The sequence below is a fragment of the Corvus cornix genome, chromosome 1 (genome assembly GCF_000738735.6).
Source record: "Corvus cornix cornix isolate S_Up_H32 chromosome 1, ASM73873v5, whole genome shotgun sequence".
Taxonomy (NCBI): domain Eukaryota; kingdom Metazoa; phylum Chordata; class Aves; order Passeriformes; family Corvidae; genus Corvus; species Corvus cornix.
The window spans coordinates 108,528,056-108,555,758 of NC_046332.1; the positions used below are offsets into that span (position 1 = coordinate 108,528,056).

Consider the following 27,703-nt stretch of genomic DNA (forward strand, 5'->3'; position numbering starts at 1 on the left):
AAATCTCAAACAGGTGGGACCTGGGCTGATATTCTCCCCCTGCATTCAGTGCCAGGCCTCTTTAGTTTACACAGGAAGGAAAGCAGGCATCCACACAGTACTTGGGAAAAGGACTGCTGCATCCTTCACCTAAAAGCAGATTTTTATAAGGCTGCTTTCTACAATATATACTTTGTACAGTATGTACGGCCTTTAGAGATAGGCCACATTAAATCATGTAAATTGTTTCATTTGAAAAGTCATTTGAAGGAACACTCTTAATACAGTTCATTTTTTTTTTTAAATCTATCCTTAAAAACCTGAAAAGTGGTATTTTTCAGTTTTAAAGCTTAATGTGTCTAGTCATGCTGATTACAAGTCTATAAGTAATTTTCTGGATTATACAGAAAAAATAAACACAAAAATGAAGTGTGTAATATAACCTTACAGCCACTGGCATTTTCTACACTGATAGTCAAATTAATACACTGAAGAACTTGCATGTACACTGCACACCAGGAGACTCCTAAGGATTAATTTGCAGCCCACAGGAACTGCAAGTCATGAACTGATGTAGAAAATAATCTGAGGCAGAGCAGAGCACACTGTAACAGCAGCAGCATTTTGATTATTTGAGGGAGAAGGGGACTGATAAAACTAAGTAAAGGAACTGCTTATTGTGCAAATTTTTTGTTTTAAAATATCTAAGGTCACCCTTAATAGCACATGCTGTCAATAACTGAGGCCCAGTAACATACTTAAAGGCTACAAGTGAAAGTTATCTTGAAGGTAGGTGTCTGATAGCAGAACTGTTATCCTCCTGGCTTCTATTCATTTCAAGGTGAAAAACATTTTCTCCAAAACACTTCAGGTGCATAAATCTCTGTTTCTAAATATGGTCACAGGGCCTTCATCTTGACAGAGACCTATCGTCTGTTTCACACCCAGCTCTAGTCACAATCCACAAAAATTCATGTGTATTATTCATCCTCTCTGACAATGGCTTTGAGACCATCAGAGCATATTTGGATCAGGCTTTTGCAAGAAATGCTACTCAGCATTTTCTTCTAAAACCTAGCCCAAAGAAGTGTCTAGTGGCAACATTTACAATAACTTATATGCAAGAAATCCGTGTTTGCTTCCTCTCTTCTTGCTGGGAGAGTTCAAAATTCCAGTGGCCTCAAGAGAGCACCTGCTTCGTTCACAGGAGTGCAGATACCTTCAGCGTAGAAACAATTTCTCTTCCTCTTATTGATGCTTCTCCAGTCAGTTGGGAAAGAGTAAAGATTTGTTGGGCCATAGAGAGAAATAACAAAATTGAGTGTTCAAATATACTGGATATTTTGGTTGAGTTTGGATTTCTAGGTTTGGTGGTGGTGGTGGTTTTGGGGGACTGCAGCAAAGAAATTGAGAGGCTCTTAAAAACTTAGTACTATTTTCAGCAGCTACGAATGCTATGACTGCCTAACGCTGAGAAACATCAAGCCTACTGAAGATGTTTAAAATGTATCTCCCAGTTCCTACCAGCCAGCACTTAGATTGCAAGGAGCCTGGAACGTTTTTACACACCACGTTTTGTTATTTGTAGGGTCTTTCTGCTCTATCTTCAACAACAGAGAGCAAGGCACGGCCTCACTGTAGCTTTATGTCAAATAATTACTGTACACTCCATAAATGCTGGTGGCCAGAGACCACCTGCCCACTCTCCCTTCTAGATGCTGCAGGTAGCAGGCTCTGACCTCAGTGCTCAGAGACTACCGCAACCTGTGCTGCAAGATGGGAAAGGAACAAGCTTCAAAGTCATAGAGAATTCGGAAAATGTAGAAAATCTGGAATAATAAAAGTGGGTATTTTTTTTCAATGATTGCTGTCAGCTTTAGTTTAACATTGCCTTCTTCTTTTGCCATCAGTAATGGGTTAAATGAAAGAAAATTGTCATCGTCACAGAAACGGTTTGGGTGACTTTCAGCCACCCATTACCAAAGGTTTTACACAGAGGCTGTTTATTTCCCTGCTTGAGAAGTCCTTTCAAAGCCCAAGTATTGATAAAGTTGAAAATATCTCCTTTCTGACGGCATGAGCGTGACAGCAATGCAGAGCTGGAGAAAACGCCGAGGAGGCCAGCAGCTATCTGAAAACAGGACAACAATAAACTGCCTGTTCATGAACCATTTAGGGGATCGGGTTCATTGTATGTCAGCATGACTATAGAAAAGAAATGGATTTCAACATCCAAACTTGGCAGCCACGTTTATTGTCTCAGTAAGCTAAACCAGAGGAAGATTCGGACTTGAGAATAATGGTCAAACCTTAGGCTGGACATGGGAATCAAGTTCTCAGTTCTCTAACTCTTCTGTACCATAATAAAGGGCTACATTAAAATTCAGGACTTCTCTGGCAGGAAAAAAAAAAAAAAAGGATGCAATAGGAAAATTGTGGTTTTGACATAATTGATATGGGAGGAGAGGTCCCCAATTCAACATAGATAAATCAAATAACTTCATGTTAACAACCTCCAAAGAGTAACAAATTTTCCATCTCACTGTAATTTACTAGGACCCAGGCATCTAACAAACCCCCAACAAAGCAAAGAGCACCACATTGCCATGTGTATCGCCTATCTACTTTCCTGTTAGCAGATAAAACAAGAAAATAACAAATAGGTAGCATGCTGCACAGAACTGATTTACAAATCTCTAATGACTTTTTAAACATCCCAGTGGCACATGTTGTTTGCCAATACAACTCAACATCAGGCAGAGTGCTTACAGCATAAACCTAAGACAGATGATATTTTGATTATAATTTCAGAAAGCATTTCAACCTTTATTCCACCCTGTTTTTAACTCACTGCCAATGCTGACCTAAAAAAAAAATAAAGGCAGTCCAAGCCTGTTGCTTGGTTCAGCCATTAAGCTCATAACAAGATGTCTCTGTGCTCTTGCCAGTATTTGCAAATCTATCACATCTATCTGTGTGGGAAGAAGTGTTGAGCTCCAGGGACTATGGGAGTGATGTGCAGGGAGAACTGGGATGGGATTCTTTTAAGCACTAATATGCAGCGTGGGTTTTTGCCCTGGTGGTATATTGGCTCTGACTCTTTTTATTATTCACTTCCTGTCATGAAAAAAACCAAAACAAACACAAACCACTTGCATGTCAGCATCAGAGGAAAAAAAAATCTTCAACAGCTTTATCATAACAGAAGTAAACAGTCAGCTTCTGATTTTCCCGTGAAATCAGCAAGCAAAAAAAAAAAGAAAAAACCAAATCTTTCCAATGTGAGCCACTGAAGAACTTATTTCTTTTGTTTCTTAGCCTATTTTTACTTCAAAAAGGAATGTATTGTAGAGGATTTTAGTACAGGTTGCAAAGGGGTTCTTTTTCTTGCTTATTTGCTCTGCAGACCAGAAAAGAAAAGACGAAAAACCCCAAACCAAAACAAAAAGCTTGCTCTTATTTCTGAAGGAAGTGGTAGCTTTTGGCTTCCAAAGAAGAATATATTAATATAAGTTTATGGTCAGAAAATTGGTAGTCAATACAATGATAAAGACAAAACCCTCTCATATGCAAGGTGTGTTAAAAAAAAAATCATTTTATTTCTATGCCACAAAACACTTCTGCTTCAAAATGTGCTCTAACATACAAACCAATATATTGGTTCACTGCGGTGTTTGTGCTCTCCCCAGGAAAGCTCTCTCCTTCAGGTCATGGCCAAGTGGGAAATAGGGGTTAATCTTTTTTGCAGAGCTTCTAGCAAAAGGAAGGGTGGGCTTCTTGCTCATTCAACATTACAAGTAACCTTCAGAAAACCAGTAGTGATCACAATCCATTTTGGAAAGCTTCAGCTAAAGAACAACCAATCCTCTTTACCTAGTGGATCTCTCTTTGGTGTGAGGTTCCAAGCAGATTTAGCATATCCATGCTTTGTAAATCTTTATTCTCAAACCCTGTCAACTCTCCAACTTTCAGAAACTTTCACCCCAGTAGAAATGAAATCAGTCTTTACTGGAGTCGGTTGGACCAGACTACTCAGAAGATATACTGAGCCATCAAAAGGAAAGTGTAAAAAAGGATAGCAAATTACATAAAAACTAATATTAAGGGTACAAAGAAGAGAAGAGGAAGAAGATTTTAATTACTGATATATACAAAGTAGGAATCAAAGTAATAAAGAGGAATTAGAATTACTCATTTATGTTTCTAAAATGTTGGTCTTAATCACTCCAGGGAGGCTGATATGACCAGAAGGGAGAGCATCTTATTAACCAGTACTTCTTTTTCTCTAGATTTAGGCATCTAACTCAGTCCAATCAGCATAAACATCACACATAACCTACAGAGAGGATGCTGAAAGTGATCCGGAAAGTGTCTGAGTATCTAAAACAGGCTCCTGCCCCAAACTGCCCTTGGTGGGGCAGGGTGTGCCTTTCTCTGGCTTTGTTTTGTTGGTCCACTCTTGGTTGTGTGTCCAGACCGTGAAAGGTCAAATTGTCCCTCTTCTCCCGGTCTTCTCAGTGTCCACAGGAAGAAAATCTGAGCCCACAGACCAGTAGTGAGATACAAGAGAGGAGGTCTCCCAGTTGGGCAGAAAACTCCTTGGGTGCAGTTATTTTCTCAGGTCCAAAACATGTGAAATTTACCCAGTTCTTAAAGGCATTGCAACTCACCCACGGGAAGCCGGTATTCAAAGTCATCAAGGAAGTCATCCCAGACTCCATAATGCTTAAATGCAACTGATAATAACTTGATTATTTTCATCACATCTAAATGGTGAAATATTAACCAATTTTGATACACACACGCACAATCGCATACATGTATGCCACAGAGCGAGTGCACTCTGAGGCAAGTACTGGCAATAGTAATGGATGCATGTGCATATTTAATACTTCTTTTAAGAGAACCCAATTTCACAAAGTTGAAGACAATTTTAAAACCTCATCAATGAGGACAAAGAAGTTAAACAGAGAAATGTGAATGGTAATTGGAAGATGTTTGAAAACACTGTTTAGGCCTACATGTCATTACTAAGAAAAGTTTCTCTGGTTGAAAACAAACAACTGCAAACAAAAACAAATTTAGTCTAGAAGAGAAGCAGGTATTTAAAAAACAAAAGCAAACACAATATGTAAGGAGCAGAGGAAAAATGCCAAGCTGATTGCAAAGAATATCAATAAGAGGTAATTATGAATCAGAGTCAACAATCCATACGTAGGAGACAGAGAATTCACCTAGGTCTGCAGGCAAGCTGCATCAGCTCTGCCAAAGACAACCCAAGGTCACTTTGCAGAGCAAATGTGCTGGCTGCTCACACAAACACAGTTTTCTTTAGGGAAACACAACTTGAGCGCCAGCCGCCTATGCTATCCCAGTCACCCCATCATGTATTCCCCTGGCTTTACTCTGCTCCAGTCAACGTTTCAGCTGTGTCCAGTTTTGACACAACACTTTATGAAAGCCACAGATAAACTGGAGAGCACTTAGAATCACAAATATTCAAACAGGCGGGTTTCTTTGCAAAGAAAGACTGAGGGAACTTTACATATTTAGTCTGGAAGGAAAAGGCAAATGAGTACATAGCTGCTGCCTTTCAGCATTTAGACATCACAACACCCCATTATTTTTCATTTATTTCAAGGAAAGGGACATAATTTGGGTGAAATCAACTTAGATTTGATATTAGGAGAAAATTGTGGGAGTAGCAAGTTACTTACACATATGAAAACTTATACACACAGAGGTCATCAAACCATTTTAAGCTGAAGCTTGTAAGGAAAACTAACAAATTTTTTGAGCGTAACAAAGTGTGTTTGATCTATCTCAACCCTTGCAGCAGAAGAAATCTAAATGCCTTTCATCTCTGTATTTCTATAACTCTCTCACATGAGATTTACAGACTAGATAATATGACTGGTCACATAGAGTTCAAGTTTGCATACACCTCATACACAAAATAATTGTGTTGTGGAAGGAGAGCAACCCAATGGATACAGGAACACACACTGACAATCTGGAAACCTAAATTCTATTAACAGTTCTGTCAGTCACTCATTGTCCAATTTCCCCTTTTTTTTTTTCCATTTCCCATATAGAAAACAGTTACAAGCTAAACAAGTGCTGTTAGCCTGCTTAATTATTGTTTGAGAGAGATGACAAACTGCTTAAAGTACAGGACTATTAAGGGTCTGTGTTTTAATTACATTGATTTCATCCTAAGTCTCCCTGGATGGCAATTGCTCAAAGCCTTAGTTACAGTGGCAAAAGACTGTCACATTAAATTTGTGAAGACTGGGCTATTATGACAGCAAATTATGATGACAAAATTATGTTAGTTAAGTCTAATGAAACATTGCTGCACACACTAGGATGAATGTTAAATTATTTCTGTACAGGTCTATATGCAGGTTAGTACATCAAGATGATGGCAAACTCAAGTTAATGCAAGCCTGCAGAGATGACATTAAGAATGGCAAGATGATTGCAAAATGATGCTGCTGCAAGTGAACTGTGATTAAAAAATAAGTCTCTGAACCCAAAAATGTGCTAGGGGAATGTAAAAATAAACCTACAGAAAATAAAACCAAGGACATTTTACTTAAAGCAAAAAACATTCTGGATACAACTAGTGCTGCAGACCAATTCCCTGCCAAACTGGCCAATGTTGATTAGGAGGGCACAAAGCCAGGATGAGACTGCCTTACAAGTAACTGCCAATAAATTCTGAGTAATAGTATCACTATGACATTTTTTTCCACTAAAAACAGGTAATTGACTCTGTAGAAACATAAATAATTTTTTAAAAAGTGCTCAAGATTATTGTCCTATGAAAGAATCTGGTTTTATCAGGAAATTCCTTCCTAAATTTAATCATATTGATGTTTTTTCTTTCTTGTATTCTGGCAGGGTTAGTAGTACATGACTAGAACCAGATTATTCATTAGGCCCAAAAGAAATTAGTCCACTCTCAGGTAAATTCAAATACATAGGATCCACAGCATTATAAGATTAAGGAGATCAGACATTTACTATGCAGAGTGCTCATAATATTTTCATGTGATTAGATCAGTAACACCAAAGACCTGCTAGTATATTTCCTTAGAGCAGTGTTTGATAATTACTTCTAACACATGAGGAAAAAATAATTCAAAACCTGAAAAATTCTTCTCTTTCCTTTCTGCATTTGTAGTCTTTCCTCCTTGCTATAATATTTCTATCTACTGCTAAATACAAGAGGTATGCTTCATTTCTCTTTTGGCAACAGCAGATACTCTGTGTCTTTTCAAAAGACTGGTGTATCTATCTGTCTGACTCTCTATCTGTAATATTTTCCATCTTATTATCACCCAAAATATAGGGTACTCAGTTACTGATGAATTACACTGGTGAACTGGAGTGCTTTGTTTAAATAACAGGCTTTGTCAAGCAGTTTAGGTAGTGCCTGACCTTTAGGTGGAAAGCATGCATAATTTTCACCCATCTAGTAGAGAAGAAAATGAAAAATTTCCTCTTCTTGAAAATTTGCAAGTTTTTACTGGGCAAATTACACATCCTATTCAGCAAAATAATAGAATGGCAAAATCTCACTAAAAATAAATAGATCTTAATAAGGTAATTTATTTCAGAGATAAGTACAGAGTGACTCATGCTTTTTTTCAGATTTTTCTAAATAGTTTTCTAAATAGTAGTTGGAGTACAGAAAAGGAGATCAAAATGATGGTTCGGGGCTTCAAGTCACTCTGATTACGGACTGAAATTTGCAAGGGCCTTTATCACTGCATATATTACATTAAAATTCATGTAGCTTTTCTGGAGACACACATTCCACCTGAAGGCATGGACTTTTTAGAAGACTGGGAAACATCCAGCCACTCACTAATCTGTCTGTTGGCTTGGAACCTCTGCCAGCTGAAGTTACCTGTGAATCTGAACTGAATATAGGAAAGAAAACACAGACTGAAGTTATAAAAGATGAACCATATAGTGCTCCCTCACTCTGCCTGCTGATTTCAGTCTTACTAAATACATTCCAGTGAAGATATACGCTCTGATGGCAATGACATAAGATCTGTAAAATTTACTGAATTCAGTGATGTTTTATAACACAGAATAGATTATGGGAAAAATTACTAAATTTTCTTGGAATCATTAATGATAAGCAATAGCGATCCAAGTCACTTCATTATAATGACATAGAGAAGGTCCAGCTAAGGAGTTTTGAAACCTAAAAAATCTATTCTCTAGGGAATTATTTCAAATTGTAATTGTTTAAAAATATTTCATTTCTTCACCAATTACAGGTTGGTTGTTTTGAGGTTTTTTTAGCCTGTTGCTTATGCAGCATGTATACAAATGCTTATCATGTTAGACCTGTGGGTTGACAAGTCCAAAGGGATTGTGTGTTGTGTGTAAACAACTGCTTCCTTTAAAAAAACACTTCATGTAAGTTTAACAAGGTAATTTAGATTGGAACTGGAGCAGCCTTGTAACCAATATGGAAAACAGAAATTTTTGCAGTCTTCTCCATTACAGATCTAACATCCAGCCTGAGTGCCTACTCTCACAGGAGCAAAATGCACCTCAAACCACTTTCATGCAATGAATTTTGGCTTATGCTTGTTATATAAGTAAAAATAGATTATTAACATTGGACAAAGTGGGTTAAATTTAAAATTCTCTAAAATTAATCAGTCCATGGAAGATAGAGCAACATATCCCATATGGAGGACAACAGCAGCGCAAGGATTCAGAGAACAAGGTATTGGACACAGCCTCTGTAGGCTTTATGAGAGCTGCAGATGATTAAATTTATTCAATATTATTTTAGCTGCTTCATGGTAATTTGCCTGGCCTACACTCACTTCTTTTTAAAAGCACAGGTCTTCTATGGATCTTGGGTTAGAACCACCAGCCCCAGCCAGAACTTCCAGTCACTGCCAAACATTTTAAATGGCCTATGTATAAACACCTGATTTATTCCCTACTAATGAAGCACAAGTATGACTTCTACTTTCCTTTTGAAAAACAGAAAAAATATTTCAGATTAATGCCCTCTGTCACTCTTTAATCCCACCAATTACTTATTTTCCCTGTTTGATAAAGGTATCCATATAAAACTTCTCATAAGGATATACTTGACCAGAATACAGATACATCAATGACTACCACTATGACTGAAAGAAATATTTTTAAGCCAAAATATACAAGTAGACTTCAAATGATTTAGTGATGATGATACATGTTTCAAGTACAAAATTCATCAGAAAACACAATAGGTACTCCAGCTACTATGTAAAGCTGTTTCAACATAGCTGGATAAAAACTGCCAAATGCAATGCCCATTTTTTAAAAACCTCTTCTGGAACTAAAAACCAGTATGTCTGATCATGGTACTAGTCTAATTTTCAGAAATTGCAATAAGAATAGAATTAACAGATGCAAATATGAGTCAGTGGAGAAATGTATTTTACAGGGGCAATCACACTTTATGTGTCTGGTAGGGTTCTTTGAGTGAGTCAGTGAGCACACAGTCAAGGGAAACCCGGTTATGCATTTTTAAGAATTCTCAAAACTGCCTCATTAAAGAACTTTAAAAAACAGAGATGTCATAGGATAAGAGATTCATTTTCGCAAACAAACAAATAATTAAAACACAAAAGTGCCAAAAGCATTCTGCTTTCTCAAATGTGTATGTCATCACAGATCAGAGCCAGGACTGGTCAACATATAAGGTACACTAATTATCATTACATGGATCTAGAAAAAGAAGGCAATTTTCAAGTTTCCTATTAGTGCTAAGGTATTCAGGGAAATAAAAATGAAAGTTGGCTGCAGAAAGATGCAGAAGAGTCTCAGAGTGTCAAGTGGGCAATAAAAAAGACAGATGAAATTCAATATTGAGAATATGTGGAGGAAAAGAAATCTCAAATTTACGTACTCAGCATGAGCTCTGAACTAGTTATTACCACTCAGAAAAGAGATCCTGGAGTTATAAAAGGTCTGTGAAAATATCAACTCCATCTTAGAAGCTGTCAAAAAGCAAATCAAGTGGTGGCCATTACTATGACAGAAATAGAGAGCAACATACAAAATACCATTATGGTATTATTTAAAGTCTTCAGGTGTTCACACTTTGAATACTGTGGGCTGTTTTGCTTCCCCTATCACTAAAAAGATACAGCAGGAATAGTAAAGCCAACAGAAATGATTGAAAGCTAAGTAGAAATGGCTTCCATGTAAAGAATGACTACAGGAGAGTCTTCAAGGTAAGGTGAGGAGAGGGTGAATGAGCATGCAAGTCCTCTGAACCTGAGAAGGAGGAAGAGATTGCCCAGAGAACACCAACCAAAGGAGCACAGCATTACAGACTGAGGACTAATCATTAAACCATGCTAGAGAGGAACTCACACCCAAATAAGCAGGTACGAGTCCAGGAGGAGGGTCCTGGCACCATCCTGGAGAGTTTTCCAAAATCATCCTCTCAAAGTACAGTGGACAAAAAGAGCCGACCCAATACTGGGTTTCCCCAAGTGTGCTGGGAGCAAGTCAGAGGGGTTGGCTCTGCTGCTACAGAAGCCTGTGGTGTGTCCATGCTTGAAGGGCTGTGTGCAGTGCTGGCCTCCAGGAGGATGCTGTGGAGTTACAGAAGAGCAACTGGAAACAATCAAAGGTCTGGAGCACACTCAGAGAGTTGGGATGCTTCAGTTCCTAGAGGAGAAGGCTCAGGGGAGATAGGATTGAACCTTGAAAAGCCTGAAGGAGTGAACTAACTCCATAAGGAAATTATTTACCAAATCTTGTAATACAAGAACTTGGTACAGGATGCAAAATTGGTTTAAGAGACAAAAAGAAAGTATTTCTTCAGCCAGTGGGCTACCTGCTTCTGGATTTTCCTGCATAAGGAGTTTATGGAGGCAGTGTCTATCAGCTGGTTTAGAACAGAGTTAGAGGAATTGATGGAAAACAAGTCTGTAAACAGATGCTAAAAAGGAACAGGGCCAGAACGTAACCTCTAGCATTTTTAATACAGTGATTGCAGATGCTGGGGTAAGATGAGAAAATGGATCTCAGAAAGTGTCCAGGTTCATGTGCTCTCCCTGACTATCATCTCCTGTTTCCATTTTCAGGAGAAATAATCCTTGGCTTGATGCACCATTGTTCCAACCCAGCAGGACATTTTGTATGAACTTAAGTTACAGGGAAAAGTAGACTACAGCTGAACACAGCTGAGGTGTACTAAATCATGAGTCTTTAGAGAAGATGAACAGAGAACAATTTTTCACTGTCTCTCTTAGCACAAGAGCTGGATACAAGAGAGGAAAAAAAAGAAAGAAAATCAGCAAGTGGCTGGTTCAAAACAAGCAACAAGAAATACCTCTTCACACTGTGTGTAGCTAAGTGATGGGACTCTGCCACTGGGTGCTGTGGTTGCCAACGGTTCATGTCACTTGGCTACCCTGGGAGCTAGGTACCAGCAGAAATGGTATGGATGTCAGGTGTCCTCAGACAGTCCCCTCAGGCACACTGTCATTTCTTAAAGCAAAAAGGAACTGGACACATCACCTACCTGTACCCCACTTCAAGCACCAAGCAACACTCTGCAGACAGCATTACAGCAGCTCTTTTCACCCCCACAATGCAGTAATTTCTTTATTTCCTCTGTCCCAGTGCCTCTCAGGAAAAATGGTGCTGGTAAGCTTTGATGGGAACAGTGCAACACAGGTTAAATCACTGGTATTATTCTCATCTTTTGTAGTTACAACCACCTCTGAATTTAATAGTGCTGCGTGTTTTAGTACAGCAGTGTTTGCATGACGAAATATTAAAGAGCTTTCCACCTTTATGCCATATATCCTGCTTTCAAGGGTTTATAATTTAGCTGGGAAAATGCTCACAGCCGAAGATCAGCATTCAAAGTCTCAGTGTGGAGGCAGCATTTCATTTCAGTTGTGAGAGGGAAAACAGTATGTCATTTTTATAACTATCAATAGAAGGCTTCTGTGGGGTTTTTACTTTCTGGATTTTTTTCCTGTTCTAAGACATTTTCTTGTTTCAAGTTAAGCAACTGGATGTATTAATAAGTGACAATCATTGATCCCAGCATGAACAAGAAAAGATAACTGTCTTTAAAAAAAATCTGGTACAAAACCAGTGTACATTTTCCACAGCTTTACATGAAACACAAAGATCCAGTTCTGTAAAGCATAACTACATAGTCATCACTCCCATGCAGTGCTGACAAAACTGAAAAAGGTTTTAAACATTGGGTTCATACTTTTACATTCAGGAGAAAAGATAGATACTAACAGTAGGGACGTGAATAAGAGGAATTCTTAATTTATCATTTCCAAAATCTTGCAAGGAATCAAAAATCTGTTCTTTACTTTAGAGAATTCATTTAGAATGAATTTAGAATTTAGAATTCTCTAAAGAAGGTTTAGAAGAGGAAAACAGCCTTTCCAATTCCCAAGCTGTGTTGGTTGTTTTCACTGATATTACTTCAGAAACATTTACTAATTATATAGTCATTATATAAAAAGATCTTGTTTATTAATGTTACATTTTAATTTCTTCGCCCTTCTTCCCACCTGCAGACATACAGAGAACTGGAGTTGTCTGCAGCCCCAAAATATGCATCACATACATATACATCCCTGTGAAATTTAATTCATGGCATGGGTGAATAAGAGGTTAATTCGTTTCCAATACCATCACCAGAGGTACTGAAATAATAAAAAAATCTACTTTATTTAAGCTTCTGTGTCATTCCCTTCTCTCAAGAGCTTCATTAAAATGTGAGAAAGCAGAAGGAAATTACTACACATTGAAAATAACCATCCCTAGAGATTAAAAAATTCACATTGAACAGAAAAAATGATAAATACATTTGGGCATGTATATACATATACCCAAAGACAAATATATACATACAAGAAAACATACACAGCTGTAGGATTATTTTAGAGGAGATATATGGACAGGGAGAGTGGGAGGAAAGGGTAAATTTCCAGGATTCATTGCAATATGGAGTTTGACAGAAATAGGATAATTGCTATACCTAGTGCTAGAATGGGCCTCTAGGCACCTTAATTTAAACGTTTCTAGAAATAAGGGAAAGCTTAAGACCACTGAAGTCTTCCATGTAGCCACAATACACAAGAGTATTCCAGGGCTTATTCCACTAAGGGGCAAGCACGTCTCCTTCCTGGTTGACAAACTGCATGAACCAGTGCAGAGCTTCTTAATGCACAGCCATCAGCCCAGCCACAATTTGGCAATGGGTAATGCGAGTCATGAGCCGCTGTATCTGCTCCTTCTGGTGACAGCTCTTAATTTCATTTCTAGGGGAACTCCTCATCGATCACTCTTTGAATTGTCTGTGTCTAATCCTTATTCAGGAAATATGTCTCAACCTAATCAGCTTTATCAATTATTGCACAATAGGTAATCTCTTGCTACAGAAGAAAACACTGAGAAGGCGTGATGGCATTACTCTGAGAATACTTCATCTGTCCCCTACATCATTTCTAAACTTAATAGCCTCAGAGCTCAATATAGTTCTGAAATTTCACTGATGGGCTCCTCCGGGGCATTACTACCACATTACTCCCATGATTTGATGACAGGATATGTTATAAACACACACAGTTGCTTGAAAGATATTTATCGCAATGTATGCTCTTCTGTTAAGTTCTTGCCAGCAGCAATCTCAAAATTAAATCCCTTCAATGCTGTTTTCATCTGCACAGATATCATTAGAATATTCTCAGGGCAGTCTGCATCAACAGTGGTGTGCTCATCTTTCAAGTGAATCCCATGTTCCCTTCCAGTTATCTGGGTGGTTGCCTACATGAGGGAATTTGTGCAAAGTGAGGCTGCATTTGAATTTACTGCTCAGCAATTACTGCAGAACAACTCCTCATGTGCACCACCTTGTGTGAGGAAGCTCTTCTGCCTTAACTCAGAAATTGATGTTGCACAGGGGTGCTTCTGGGGCTCAGATGAGGGTTAAGCTATTTTCTCACTGTGGAAATCACACTGGTGTTTTTCATGTACCTTTTTCCACTTATAGATATGCCCTTATAGATTATCTTTCCATACCCTTAAACTGTGTTTTCTTTCAGCCTCACCTCCACTATTTAAAAATAAATAGCCTACCATCGTAAGGTAAAGATTTACAGACTCCATAAAAAATAATCCTAAGTTTCAAGTTCAAGAGACACTGAGGTTGTGATGCATGAAGCTTGGTTTTGCCTGCTCGATCCATTCTGCAAAAAGCCTATCCCAACAATTTCTTTTCATAGGAAAATTCTTAGAAAACAGCTGTAAGCCTTCAGTGTCTTAAAGACATCTTTTAAAAATACTTCCCTCAAAAAGTAAAGCATTGCCAAAAATACATCCTCTTATGTACAAATAGCAGTCAGTTCATTCAAATGCAGTTTAAGAACTTCGATGAAAGAGATGCATCCTTGAGACAAACAGGACATGAGATTCCAGAACTCCAAAAAACCTTATTTTTGGAGTAATTTTTAACAAAGGATGCTTTCATTCAAGAAGGTTTTCTTCTATTAACTGAGAGTTTTAAAATTCCTCCAGGCTCCAGAGAGGAAAAAAACCCCAAAAATTACATATGTTTCTTTGATAGGATGTGGAGGTACTGAAAAAAGGGGGACCCCTCCCCTCCCCACCCCCGTGCATACCTGCATGCTTGTACACAGACACATAGACTGGAATACCAGTTTTAAAATATACAGAGAGACCCTAGAGAGTCATTATTAATGGAACTTTAAAAAGCATGTAAAAAGACAACAGAGAAAACCAAAAATATTAAAAACTATGCTCAGGGATTTAGAGAATAATGATAAGAGATTCCACACTCAGCTATGCCGTCAGAAACACTCTCCTTAGATGGGGGCAATTTAATCATGCAGGGACTGACTGCAGCGGAGGTGGAGGTGTGCATGCCCAGCTGCCCACCAGCCTCCTTCCACATCCTGGCTCACTCTCCTACCACTGTCTCTTTGTAATTGACTCCTGGAAGACTTCAGAGGCTTTGTGAAGGCAGAATGGGGAATAAATGCTGCATGGTGGGTGTTGGGGGCTGGATCTTAGGAGGAACATTCCTCTGGGGCCCCAGCCTCTTGTAAACTCCTGTAAAACCAAGGTGTTACCATGTGTAAAATGAACCATTTTTGGCACAAGAGCCTGGGTGCAGGGTGATCCCCATAGTCCCTGGACTGTAAACCCCTCAGGAGCAGCAGCCCTTCTCATCAGACTCGTGTAGCTTGGGCAAAAGCAGTTTGAAGGGTAATTATGAGCCACCAGACAGCATATTTATAAATCCACACCACTTAGAGCAAATTCTTGTGTGACACAGGATTAGAGAATAAGGTGCAGAGCGTGGCAGCACACATGCCAGAGTGACCCCATGAGCCCCATCCTGGAGCAAGGAGGAAGAAACCATTAACAGCATGTCATGGGTTAGCAAGCTAAGTCCCAGAAGTGATGCTCTTGCAAAGGGGTGCTTACAGCTTCCTCTGTGACCTGACAGAACCTATCAGCTGGCCAGTTTGAATATGGACAATTCTTTAAGCCACTTAAAGTTGTGACCACCTCTGTGATGCACACTTAAGAATAGAAACTCTGAGGCGGAGCCCTCTCTCATTTCCGGCGTTGGGACAGGTGGCTGCGGGGCCCGTGTGGGGGCCAGCGGGCCTGGCCCAGGCCCTGCTCGGGCCAGGCCGTGCCGGGCCACGGCCATCCTGGAGCTGATGGGCCCTGTTCCACCCATGGACCCCGCCGCCCCCAGCAGGGCTGTGGGCAGCGGGAGAGGCTCAGCTCCCCCCCCCCTCCACTGTGGCCAAGGCCAAGATTTCAGCTGAAGCTGCACCACTGTCCAGCAGAGGTCAGGTGACCAACAATGATAAGCAACATTCCAGCTGCAAGGCCTAGGTGAGATTAACCCTTTTAGTGCTGTGAAGAGATGAAAACCTGAGGGAGGAGAAAGAGGAGATGCTTAAAGCTGAAATTCTGTTGTGAAGCTGTGATATATCAGAGTATCCTGTTGTAATTCCATGAAGCCATGGGGGGTGGAGTGTTCAACTCGTGAGCAAAAGCACCTGCGCTGAGATAGGCAGATGCTGACGCAGCTGTAATTTCATGAGAAGTTTGGACAGGGAGAGATGGAAGCGATGAGGACTTTTGCTCCAAATGGGAAAGAAGAAAACCTCAGTCCCTAGAGATGCTCCCAGAGATAGTCCTAACAATGAAGATGAGGAAGACCCTTTGCTCCCAGGGAAGGAGAAGGGCCTCTGTTCTTAGAGATTAAATGCTCCCAGAGATGGGTGAAGAGAACCTTTGTTTCTGAATGGCTCAACCTTAAAATTGTACCCCAGTAATTTCAAGAGTGGACCCTCGAAAGCAGTTGCGGGAAAAGCTGCAAGTCGGGGGAAAGGACTCACACGCAGGCAGAGAGACTCCTCTTCCTGAATGGACTGAACAAGGTTATTATGGAAGTGGTAAACAGACTGAACATCTTAAGGGTTGTCTTTTTACATTGTCAGTGGGACAAGGGAGAAAGGCATGGGGTGGAGAAGAGTTCTGAAGGTGTGGTATGATTTTTTTTTTTTTTTCCTCTTTTAGGTCTGTTAATAAACTTCTTTATATTCTTTCAAGTTTGGTGCCTGCTTTGTATTTCTCCTAATTCTTATCTCAGAGAAGGTAAACAATAATGAGTATTTTGGACCAAACCACTACACTGCAATATCACTCTCCTTGCAGCAAATGATTTGGGAAGGGAGAGAGAAGAGTGCAATGCCTCCCTGAATTCATCCTCTCCAGGCTGAAACCTTTCACCTTGAAATGCAGGGGGGTAACAGAGCAGTGAGCTAATATCAGATAAAAGGATGCCTATCAGGAAGTGGGTGTGTACTTAACAACTGCATATATGACCATAAAATATCCATAGTACTGTTCCTGGGATTCTTTTATCAGACTGACAAAATTTTAATTAGATTAAGAAAACCTACTGGCAGGTTTGGTCAGCAGATCTGCTCCTTCCAACCACAGAAACATTTTGAGTGTATCAAACTGGTGAGGAATCTGCAACTTGGGTGCAAAAAAGCTGTAATGGTCTTCTGACAGACCAAAATAGTCAGAAGTTCTAGAGGTAAACTAGAAAAAAGATCATTTAAGAATAATGCATCATAAAAAAAAAAAAAAAGAATTCTAGGCTCAAGAGTCAGCCTGATTTGAGGCAATATTTTGTCACAAATATTGAATTGGCTCCTTGTATAAAAGGGAACTTGAATTTTCTGTGTCTAAGCACACTTATGACATTGTGCAAAGAAATCTACGTTATCAGGAAGAATGTTGACAGGACCAGAGCCACAAAAAACCGGTGAGTTCCTTAGTGTCTAGAACAGACCAAACCACTACAGCAGGGAAAAGGGATTTCACTGGAGGGAAAGATGATATGGCATTAATAACTAATGGGCTCCCCGCCAGTGAATGGGAGAGGCTTGCCAGACACCCCGAAACTTAAACCAGTAAATTCTGGTTGAGAATATGCAAGATCATCCTTAAAAGAAAAGCAAGCCAATACAAAGCAACAGCAAAAGAAAAAATAAGACCCTCAGAAAAAATAATGTTCCCATGATTCCTCTGAATTATGGAAAAAAAAATCGCAGGACTAATTTCTATTATCTAACCAAATGCAAACTGGGAAATAAAAGTAAGATTTTATTTTTCCCAAACCCCCAAGAGCCATGCATTGTAAATCTCCTCCCTCTTCTTCCAAGCAGGTAACTGGAAAGTTATTTGCATTTTTTATGAAGTACCTGCTGTGCATTACAGTACTCAGGCAGAGGTTTATTCAGAGAGGACGAAGCACACTGGAGCTTGCACTGTCAGATGATGAACCTCTGTCACGTGCTGTGGCTCAGGCATCCCTGTCAGATCAGAGCTGCACTTGGCTATGTAATGAAGCAACTTAGCACTATTTATTCAAAGCCTTGAACTTAATTAGCAGTAAAGCAAGGCAACTAACTTGCAGTGAATAAATTGTCAACTTTGCTTCTTTCTATTCATGAACATTCTATGATTAGCACAAATTATTCTTATAATTATTCAAATTTAATTCACCATATTATTAAAATAATATTTAGTCTACAGCTCATTCACCAGGAGCATGAATGTTATAAATGAGTTTATTAATTCTGAATATCTGAGTAGATCACATGGTTCAAGGTGTAAAGCTGAGAGTCAGAGTGTCCAGGCAATTACCTACAGCACTGAGTTTTACATTAACTGCCCTGCTTTATACCCTGAACACTGAATAAATGTTGGATAAATTGTCATTGGTCCACTTATTCACTAAGCACTTTTGGAAGAGGAATGTAACTGAGGCAAAAGTAGTGCATGCAAGGGTTTGTAAGGGGAAGGGAAGTGCAGGCAAAAAGTTACAAGTGGAAAGCTCTTCACTAGGATTTTTCACAAATTCAAACACCATAGCTCTTGGACTGAAGCTGTTAGCAAGCTCCCAGTTAATAACATTCCCATCGATAGGAAGACAACTCACGAGAGCATGCTTCACTCAAGACTGTACTTGTAAGAATGCTGATAAATTGAAGTCAGCATTTAATAACCTGGCCCACCTGGTGCAACTCCAGGACAAGTAAATTGACAGTACCTAAAGTACCTAAAACAAGAGTTTTCTGCCTTGTTTCTTGTGCTGCCCTGAACTCCCTCTGTTCTTAAAATTTTTTCTTCTTTTCTCTAAAGCATTTATTTCAGAAGATTGACTGCAGTTGTGGTCTTCCCCCTGTGCCTGTTGCAGTGGATGAGGGAAGACATCTGAGTGCAAAAGAAAAGGACATTTTGGATTATGGAATAAATCCTTCATTCAAAGATAGAGCCTTTTTACCACAGTCTGTAGTGACAAGGGGCAATGCATTTAAAATGAAAGAGGGTAAGTAGGTTTAGATTGGACAAGAGAAAGAAATTTTTCACAGTGAAACTGGTGAGTGGAGTGGTGGTTACTGGAACAGTGGAGAAGTTGTGGATGCTCTATCTGTGGAAGTGTTCAAGGCCAGGTTGGATGGTGATTTTATCTAGGGAAAGATGTCCCTGCCCAGGGACCAGATGATTTTTAAATTTTTTAATTTTTTTCCAACCCAAACCATTCTGTGAGTCTGTGAAAAAAAGCACAGAGATGAAAGGGAAGGATGAGTAGAGGTATGAAACAATTTGCATACCAAAGGGAAAAAAAAATAGATTGGGAGTATTTATGCTGAAGGAAAAAAAAAAAAAAAAGAAAAGTTGTTTGCAAGCAAGCAAGCAGGAATCTTGGGGCAGAGGGAAGGGAGAAATGCCCTGTCCACCACACCTAAGCCCTGGTCCCCAGGCCCCTGGGGAATCCAGTGGCCTGCACCAGCTTCACGCACGGGGCACTCACACAGCCAGCCCTTGGCCACCCACGCTATGGGACCTGGCAAATGCCCACTCACAGCAAGAGTGCTTCAAGCTCAGCCACAGATGTTGAGAAAAATCAATGAAGAACACAGAGTAGTGAACAGGGTTTATGAGCTTGAACAGTGGAAATGGGGAACTATTGACCAGCAGATCTATAACAAGAGGAATGTGGGGCTTGTTTTCTTCGTGATCTTTTACCGGAGAAAGCAAAGCAGAGATGTCATTTAAGGCACAAAAGAGTACCTCTAGGTGAGTCCTTGATAACCAGGAGGGTAGAGAGTGCTCCAGCCCAGCCCCAGTGCAACTCCCAGCCCAACCCACTCCAGGACACCCCTCTTTGAGCACAGGTAGGGCACACATTGGGGACATCCTCATGTCATGATGGTGCCTCCTGCCCACTGAGATTGCTTTCAAATGAAAGATTTTCCACTGATAATTGTCAAACAGACAGCACAGTATGACAAAAAACCCTTCTGGTCTGACTCAGTAAGCAGTGTCTGTAGTCTTTGGTAATTCTTAACAATTTTTATGCTATATATTTATGTGTTGTAGATACCATTTTGCAGTATTTTTCTAGCTCAGAACTAACTAATGGAAGCACCAGAAGATGTCTTAAAAGAGATTTCCCCTAGCTGGAAATTGAAACATTTTTTACAAAAGCATGAACACACTTGGGCACATTCTCTCTTAAAAATCCAGACTGTAGGCAGAGCACGCATGAGATTACATAACGAGAAGTGAGATGCATAAATGCCTTCTTGTTTATAAGTGCAAACCATACCTTCTCCCCTTCCCCCTGCCATCCCTCTGTCCCCCTGCAAGTAAAAAAAACAGATCAGAGGAAAGAAAAGGTGCTTCTGTTGTGATGGACTCATCCAGGGAACAGGCACTTTTGTTTGAAGGGACAGGTACACAGCCCATCCTTACTCTGCTCTGTGGTCCTGAGAGTGTCTGCCTCTAAAACCTTTGCAACAACTCTTGACACCATTGTGTTCCATCACTTTATTAATCTATTATGATCAGTGCTCCCCAAAATTCAACATCTAGCTGAAGCCTTACACCAGCACTATGAAAATTCCCCATAATTTGAGTAAAATTTCAGTTAGCACAGTTAGCACTTGCCAAAGTTCAGACTTCTGTATGCTCAAGTCAAACTCTTTTCTAATCAACCAACTGCACATATTGAGCAATATATAACTATTTATGGCCAAATGCATCATGAAAATACTGTTTCTGTTAATATAACAATGCAAGATGGCTGTTCAAATAAGCTGATAGTTGTGATTTAATTTACAGTGGACAAGAGACAGTATTGTAAGGAATTCTAAATGTTTCTTTTTACTGGTGGAAGCTGAAAAGAAATTAGAAGTAATGTGCCCTACACTTCTGTTGTTCATGAAACAGTCCACAAGAAAGTCTACTTTAAAAAAAAAATCAAAAAGGAAAAGAGAAAGGAGGGTGTCAACTATAGATGAATAATACACAGACATGTCCACGGTGATCTGAATAATTCAGCACACAAAATTAAAGCATGTTTCACATCTGCCACCATAAAAGATAAAGCTATCTAGTCTGTTTTAAAAGTATAATGATTACAAGGGAACACTTCTGATTCATGCTCAGGTCTAGTTTGAGTGCCAACCCTGTGGTCCGCACAAAAGAACATCTCAAAGCTCTGGACTGAAAGAGCTCCAGGTGCAAAGTTTTAATTGACTAGAAACAGGCAGCAAAGTTTTAAAGGGAAGCCTGTTACCAGTAAACCCCAGTGGTGCTGAGCAGTCAGCCAAGAACCTGCACCCTTGGGACACCTCCATCCACCAAGTGAGATGCCCAAAAATGACCACTGCATTTGTCTCTCTGGCTGCAGTGAAACAGCCCCACTCTCACACACCCTCTCCACACCCCATCCTAGAGCCCTGCCAAGCCTCTTTTTGCACCTGAGTTTGCGGTGCCAGTCTAAAAAGCAACCCTTCCAGACTCCTTGACTTTCTATGTCTGAAGTTTCAACAACGCACCGAGACTACAACTGGTTCCAAATGCACTGATCTTCCAGCAAATGCTTCTTTTCCAAGTGGAGATAGACCAGCAGATAAGCACCAAATTGTTCCAGCAGGTCCATATGTCTTTCAAATTTTCACCAACATGCAACGAGAGAGAAAGCTCAGCAAGCAGACAATTCCTTCCTGCTGTGTGAATGATATGTGACAGCCACACCTTTACTATACCATCACACCTTACGTACCCCACCTGATCTAACACCGGCTCCACCTCTTCTGGGGGAGCCAAGGGGGCATGTGGGGGAGTGCAGCTGCTGCTGCAAGGAGGCACTTTGATCCCAGTCACAGCAGAACAGTCCCTCATTCCCACTGAGAGCGGTGCCAGCAGCTCGTGCCACTGGCAGGGCCCTGGCTGCTGCGGGCCAGGCGCTGCCTCCGCGCCAGCCACCCACGGGCCAGCTGGGAGAGATGGCTCAGGCCTGTCCCTGGACAAGCACCAGCCCTGCTCCTGGAGCCTCCCAAACATTCCTCATAAAGTAACAGTACCGTTATCCACATAACTGCCTTGGTATTTTATGTTAAGGGATCTACTGCAAACAATATTTTTGTATTAAATTACTGGTTTTTAAAACGCAGCAAGGTGCAGATTCCTTCAACAGGGAAGTGTTGCTGCCAGCTAGTTTTTCAACGTAAATTCTGTAAAGCTTTGATTGGGCTTTTGGGAAAAACAACTCGTATTTCATCTAAATAAGCCTCCATGAAATCTGACTCACTGTTTTCATTCTAGAAAGTTACTTATACAGGAAAAAATACACACTCGGTATTAAAAATACCCAAACCAAACCAAAACCCCAAAAAACCAACAACCTCCCTCTTTAATCAGAATATGGAAGTGACTGTGTTTTTCATCACTGAACAAGCAAATCCTTTTTTCTTTGGTACCCTGGAGTATTAACAGGTGGCCATAGCCCCTAGCTGCATGAAACAACCATATGCTACAGAGATCAAAATTAATAAACTAACAGTACAATGTGCCAGTTTATTGTGCTTGCATTTAATTTTAATTTTCTTCTTGGTGTTTTTATTACTAAAAAGACATCTTTGGGGATTTTTAGCCTTAATATCAGTAGCTCCAATTTTGATTTGTTTGTTTTAGCCTCATATCAGGTAAGTACATGTACAGAAATATATTTCTGACACCTCATTTCAAAATACCACTTCATTTGTACTCCTTGATGAGTCTGTATGCTAAAACATTAGCAGTTCCATACACTTTAAGGGCTTTAACAGTGGAAAATTTAACAAATTTTGTCTGACATAAGATTATGTGCACAATAAAAAATTATCTGAATCTCATTTAACTGTACAAATTCATTTCTTGTTAAATACTAATCAGCCAGAACAAAGCATCACATACAATCTTCTGCTCCCTTTTCTACTTGGCCCATTTTTTGGTTCTTTAAAAATTTCTCTTTGCTTTCCTCTACAAAAACTGTTAATAATTGACAAAGAAACCCACTGATGCAAATACTAGATGAATATGGAAACCACAAAGCATTATTTCATGTGGAGGAAATGAGCAGAGGTGCCTCCAAATATAAAAAGGCAATGCTTATCCTACTCTTCAGAGAGCCCCAGTGTTGGCTCCTAAATTGAAGCTTCTGCCAAAAACTACACAAAATTCTGTATCCAAAACCAGGATTGTCCATATTGTAAACCATTTGCATGACAATTATGGCCTTGAATCAGTAACCTTGTATTCATGTGAGTAATCAGTACTCCAGTGAGTGGTTTCAGTGACTCCTCAGCCACTGCTTGTGCACAGATGCACTGTAGAAGGGTTTTGTCCAACTGACTGGGGTGACTGCCAAGACTTACAGGGTCCAGCACAAGTTTTATGTTGAAGTTACACCATCTCTGACCCTGTGTAAAATTAGGGCCTTGACCCCTATAGAGCATTTCCCAAGAGCAGGCCCAGCTGTCCTCTCTCCAGACATTTCTGGGAGGAACTCTGCTCTGTTGTCTAACCTCCTTTCAGCTGCTCACAGGCTGTGCTGCTTATAGCAAGAAGTTCTGTCCATTCTGTGTGCATCCTTTTGATCTTCATTTTGCAATGTTATTGCCTCACTCTCAGGGCTGGTGCACCTTGATGCTGGGAAGAGTAGCCTGTTCTGGGTTGGGGGCAGGTTACACACAACTGCACAGTAGTGGCAGGGAGAGTTAGGGCTATCATCTAGGTCCAGGGATGTTCTCTCGTGTGTACAGAACTGAAACAATGGAAGAAAACAGCAGAATTCACTGATTTCTTTTCTTTCTACCTTATTCCTACAACCTCCCAACAACTGAGAAAAACAGAGAACTTTTTGACACACCCCTCCCCAAAACCTTTTTCTCTCCATTCTCAAAGGCTAGGAGAGAAGGAGCAGAGGCAGTGCTGTTAATCCTTCCTTAATGTACTAACTGAACTCACTGAAATCGATGGGAAATCTTCCAGTGATTTTAACAGACTCAGATCACAGTTCTCAGCAGACATGAGCTGTCTCCAGCACATCATCCTGGAGAACAAAGATAGACAGGCAGAAGTGCTGCCTGCTTCCTGCTCAGATAGGGTTGGTGTCAGCTGAATCGGAATTGTTCAGACCCAGGGACCCCAGGACATGCTGGCAGCTTCAAAGACATGACAGAAAACAAAGCAAAAACCCCACATACTAATCTAGTTTTTCAATATGCATGGACTTCATTGAATTTTGTGATTCATGACTCCAAAAACAGGAGGGTTTTTTTTTTCCCTGAGAAAGATTGTTTTGATGTTTTCTAAATAAAGCATCTTCATGTTTAATTTCCAAATGACACTTCAAAGCTAAATGAATTATATCACTGGAAAGCTTTTCCATAAGGAGCTTTTCAAAGGATGCCAATTCTTGATTTTCGCAGGAAGAGAAAAAAATTACCTTTTTACACTTTTTTTTTTTAATTGCATGATGCAGCTAGCATATAATTTTGAGTAAATTATTTATATAGACCTCATACCAGTAATTTGGTTAAAATAATGAAAAGACATCACCTATGACACATCCAAACTTTTGAGAAACCACTAAAATAGGAACCTAATCCCTTAATCATGACTCAGGAAGAAGTCTACAAAAATCAAATGCAAGTTTTACCCCAGAAAAGGCAAAAGAATGAGGCTATAAACTATGTATGGCTTTTCCTCAGTCAAGCCACTGTTAATTTTTTTTTTTCATTTTGCTTTATTCTTAGTTCCACTGTATCTCAGTGTAAGCTTTATTATCATTGATATACACCAGAATGCTCTTATGAATTTGTAACATTGCAATATAATTCTTCTAATCTAAATATTTTTCTTATTTAGAACCAAGTTAATGCTCAGTCTGTAAAATAATTCCAGTACTAATGGTTAATACAATCCTAATAGCCAAAGACAATAAAGAAACCCAATTCAGAATAACATTTTCTGGAGAAAGCATCTTCCAATATCTCAGCCTTGCAGATCTATTTCAATTAACATTTGAGGAGATCTGAGACATCGTAAAATAAATGTAAGTACTAAGTTTCCAAGAAACATAAACTGAACTGTAATTCCATTGCACACGAACATATTCCATCTTCTTAAAGAGCTGAACTGTGGTTTCCAGTATTGGCAGGAGGCACTCTTATAATAACATTACATGTATACTGTAGTTCCCTTGATGTCTTTCATATTTTTTCATAAACAAAATTACAGTGACAGTGCAGTTCATTACAGGAGGTTTCATTAAAGAACTGGTTTATTTTAGGAGAAGAGCAGCAGAGAACTGTCTTCAGGGATGGAGCCGAGTAAAAAGTCTGATTATGCTTCCATGAAAATCAGGCAGAAATTATGCAGGATTTTGACACTGTAACACAGGAAAATCCTCTTAAGAGACACAGGGAACAATCTGTTCCACTGTGACACATATTAATAAGCAGATGCAGCCCTGTCAAGTTGTTGCAAGGTGACAAGTTGGGCCCTCATGAGACCTGGCTTCCCATTCTCTCCCAGGGCAGGCAGTGCCCCAGCTCCAGGCCTCAGCGCTGGAGGAGGGACCCCAAGGGGGATCACAGAATCACAGAATGGGATGTACTGGAAGGGATCTGAAAGATCATCCACTTCCAAACCCCTTGTCACGGGCAGGAATGCCACTCACTAGATCAGGTGGTCAGGGACCCAGCCAGCCTGGCATTGAACACTTCCAGGGATGGGTCATCCCCAACTCCTCTGGACAACCTGTTCAGTGTCTCACCACACTCAGTAAAGAATGTCTTCCTAATATCTAATCTATATCTACCTTCTATCCATTTAAAACCATTCCCTCTTGTCCTATCACTACATGCTCTTGTAAAAAGTCCCTCTCCAACTCTCTTGTAGATCCCTTTAGGCACCTGAATATGCTCTAAGATCTCCTCAGAGCCTTCTCTTCTCCAGGCTGAATAACCCCAACTCTCTTATAGCAGAGGTGCTCCAGCCTTCTGACCATCTTCATGACCTTCCTCGGGACTCACTCCAACAGGTCCATATGTTGGGGGCCCCAGAGCTGGACACAGGGCTCCAGGTGGAGTCTCATGAGAACAAAACAGCAAAGGACAAGCAGTGCCAAGGTGCAGCAACTGGGAAACAGAAGCTTTTTCCTTACTCTGCTAAGTACCAGAGTGGGTGAAAACCCACCATGCAGCCCACCCATCTTCTCTTGCCATCAGGGGTGCAGCTGGCTCTGCAAAAAGCTGTAAAGTGGGGTCTCTCAGTAATTTCTTTATTTCTCCTTCCCATGCCAGTAAGACTAGTTCCTAGAAAACATCACTGCCTTTGAGTGACTGACAATTTTTTTTCATTTTTCTGAGTCTGCTGCTTTTCTTTCAAAAAAAAAAAAAATCTCCAGTTTGGGATTAATCAACTAAAAGGTCACCTTGTTGCTCAGAGTTTTCAAAAACTTAATCCAAATAAATGTGATATGGTATTTTTTGTAACTGTGTTTCTCAGTCAAATCAGATATGCTGTCTCCTATTGTTACTGCAATTTACCTCCCTTGTATATGCTGCTAGGACAAGACACAATCAACACCATCTATGACTTCAGGCAATGGGTTGATGGAAGAGTAATTTCTCATTTTATTTTTTTGTTGACACTATTTTCACTCTGCTCTCTGGCATGACAGCTTTGAGGTATCTGTGATAAAGATATGCAGTCAAGAGGATTACTGGCTCAAAAATACTCTACCCCCAGAAAAACTGGATCCAGGATTCCAAAAATCCTATTTTTAATCTTCCTCCAGAAGGCAAACATAATTGCCCTTTTCTACCTGGGCTCTGACAAAGTACTCAAAGCCACACTCAAAAAGAGCATCTCCATACTATCATTCCGCCTTTAGGCAGGGGCAGTAGTTGAGTACAGTGATCTCTCTTGCATGAAGTCCAGACACTCTGGGCTATGTCTGTAACCAAGCCAGCAGCACAAGACACCACACTATTACCTTTGACTTATGACCACAACACCTTTTAAATGTGAGATTCTTCCAGGTTGTTATCTTTCCTTTCAACAACTTCAATGAAAAAGAATAGAGAGGGGCCTTAGGACAGATTTTCATCACTCCATGTGGTTGTCAGATTATTTTCCTTTATTGACACTATGAATACATAACTCATTGTGGTTCCTGAAACATGTTTAATGCATGATATATTAAGAGCTGTAGAAAACACAACATTAAAATTCTAACATGAAAAATTATACCATTATGGCTCATTACATTCTCTGTTGCAGCCATCTGAACTCTGAGAAACATACTGTCATCCTGTCATCTACTTCTATAAGATCTGTGATCATGTTCTACATGATGTCATTTATTTCACAGATATAAGGAGGATAAAGTCTTCAAGTTCTGTCATCTACTTCTATAAGATCTGTGATCACGTTGTACATGGTGTCATTTATTTCACAGATATAAGGAAGATAAAGTCTTCAAGTTCTGAAGTGGTTCATAAGTGTTTGCTACTGGTCACCTGAAATGAACACTCAACTCTAGATCTGTAGAATCAAAAAAGCCCAAAGAAACTCAAGTTAAAAATAAAAAACAACTGACCCAAAGCCTTACATACAGAGTAGGATTTCTATGTCCAATAACAGTAGCTTATCTGGTACATTTACTCAAAATACTTACATATTCACATTATTTTTAGAGAAAATGTGGAGTTTTTCTTGACTCCAGACAGTTCTGATCACTAGC

General features: G+C 39.9%; 1 protein-coding gene across 7 annotated transcripts in view; it reads right to left on the reverse strand.

Moving 5' to 3' along the window:
* The window catches only part of DMD (dystrophin), a 1,178,400-nt gene that overhangs the window by 1,002,862 nt on the left and 147,835 nt on the right, over positions 1-27,703 (reverse strand). The window lies entirely within an intron of this gene.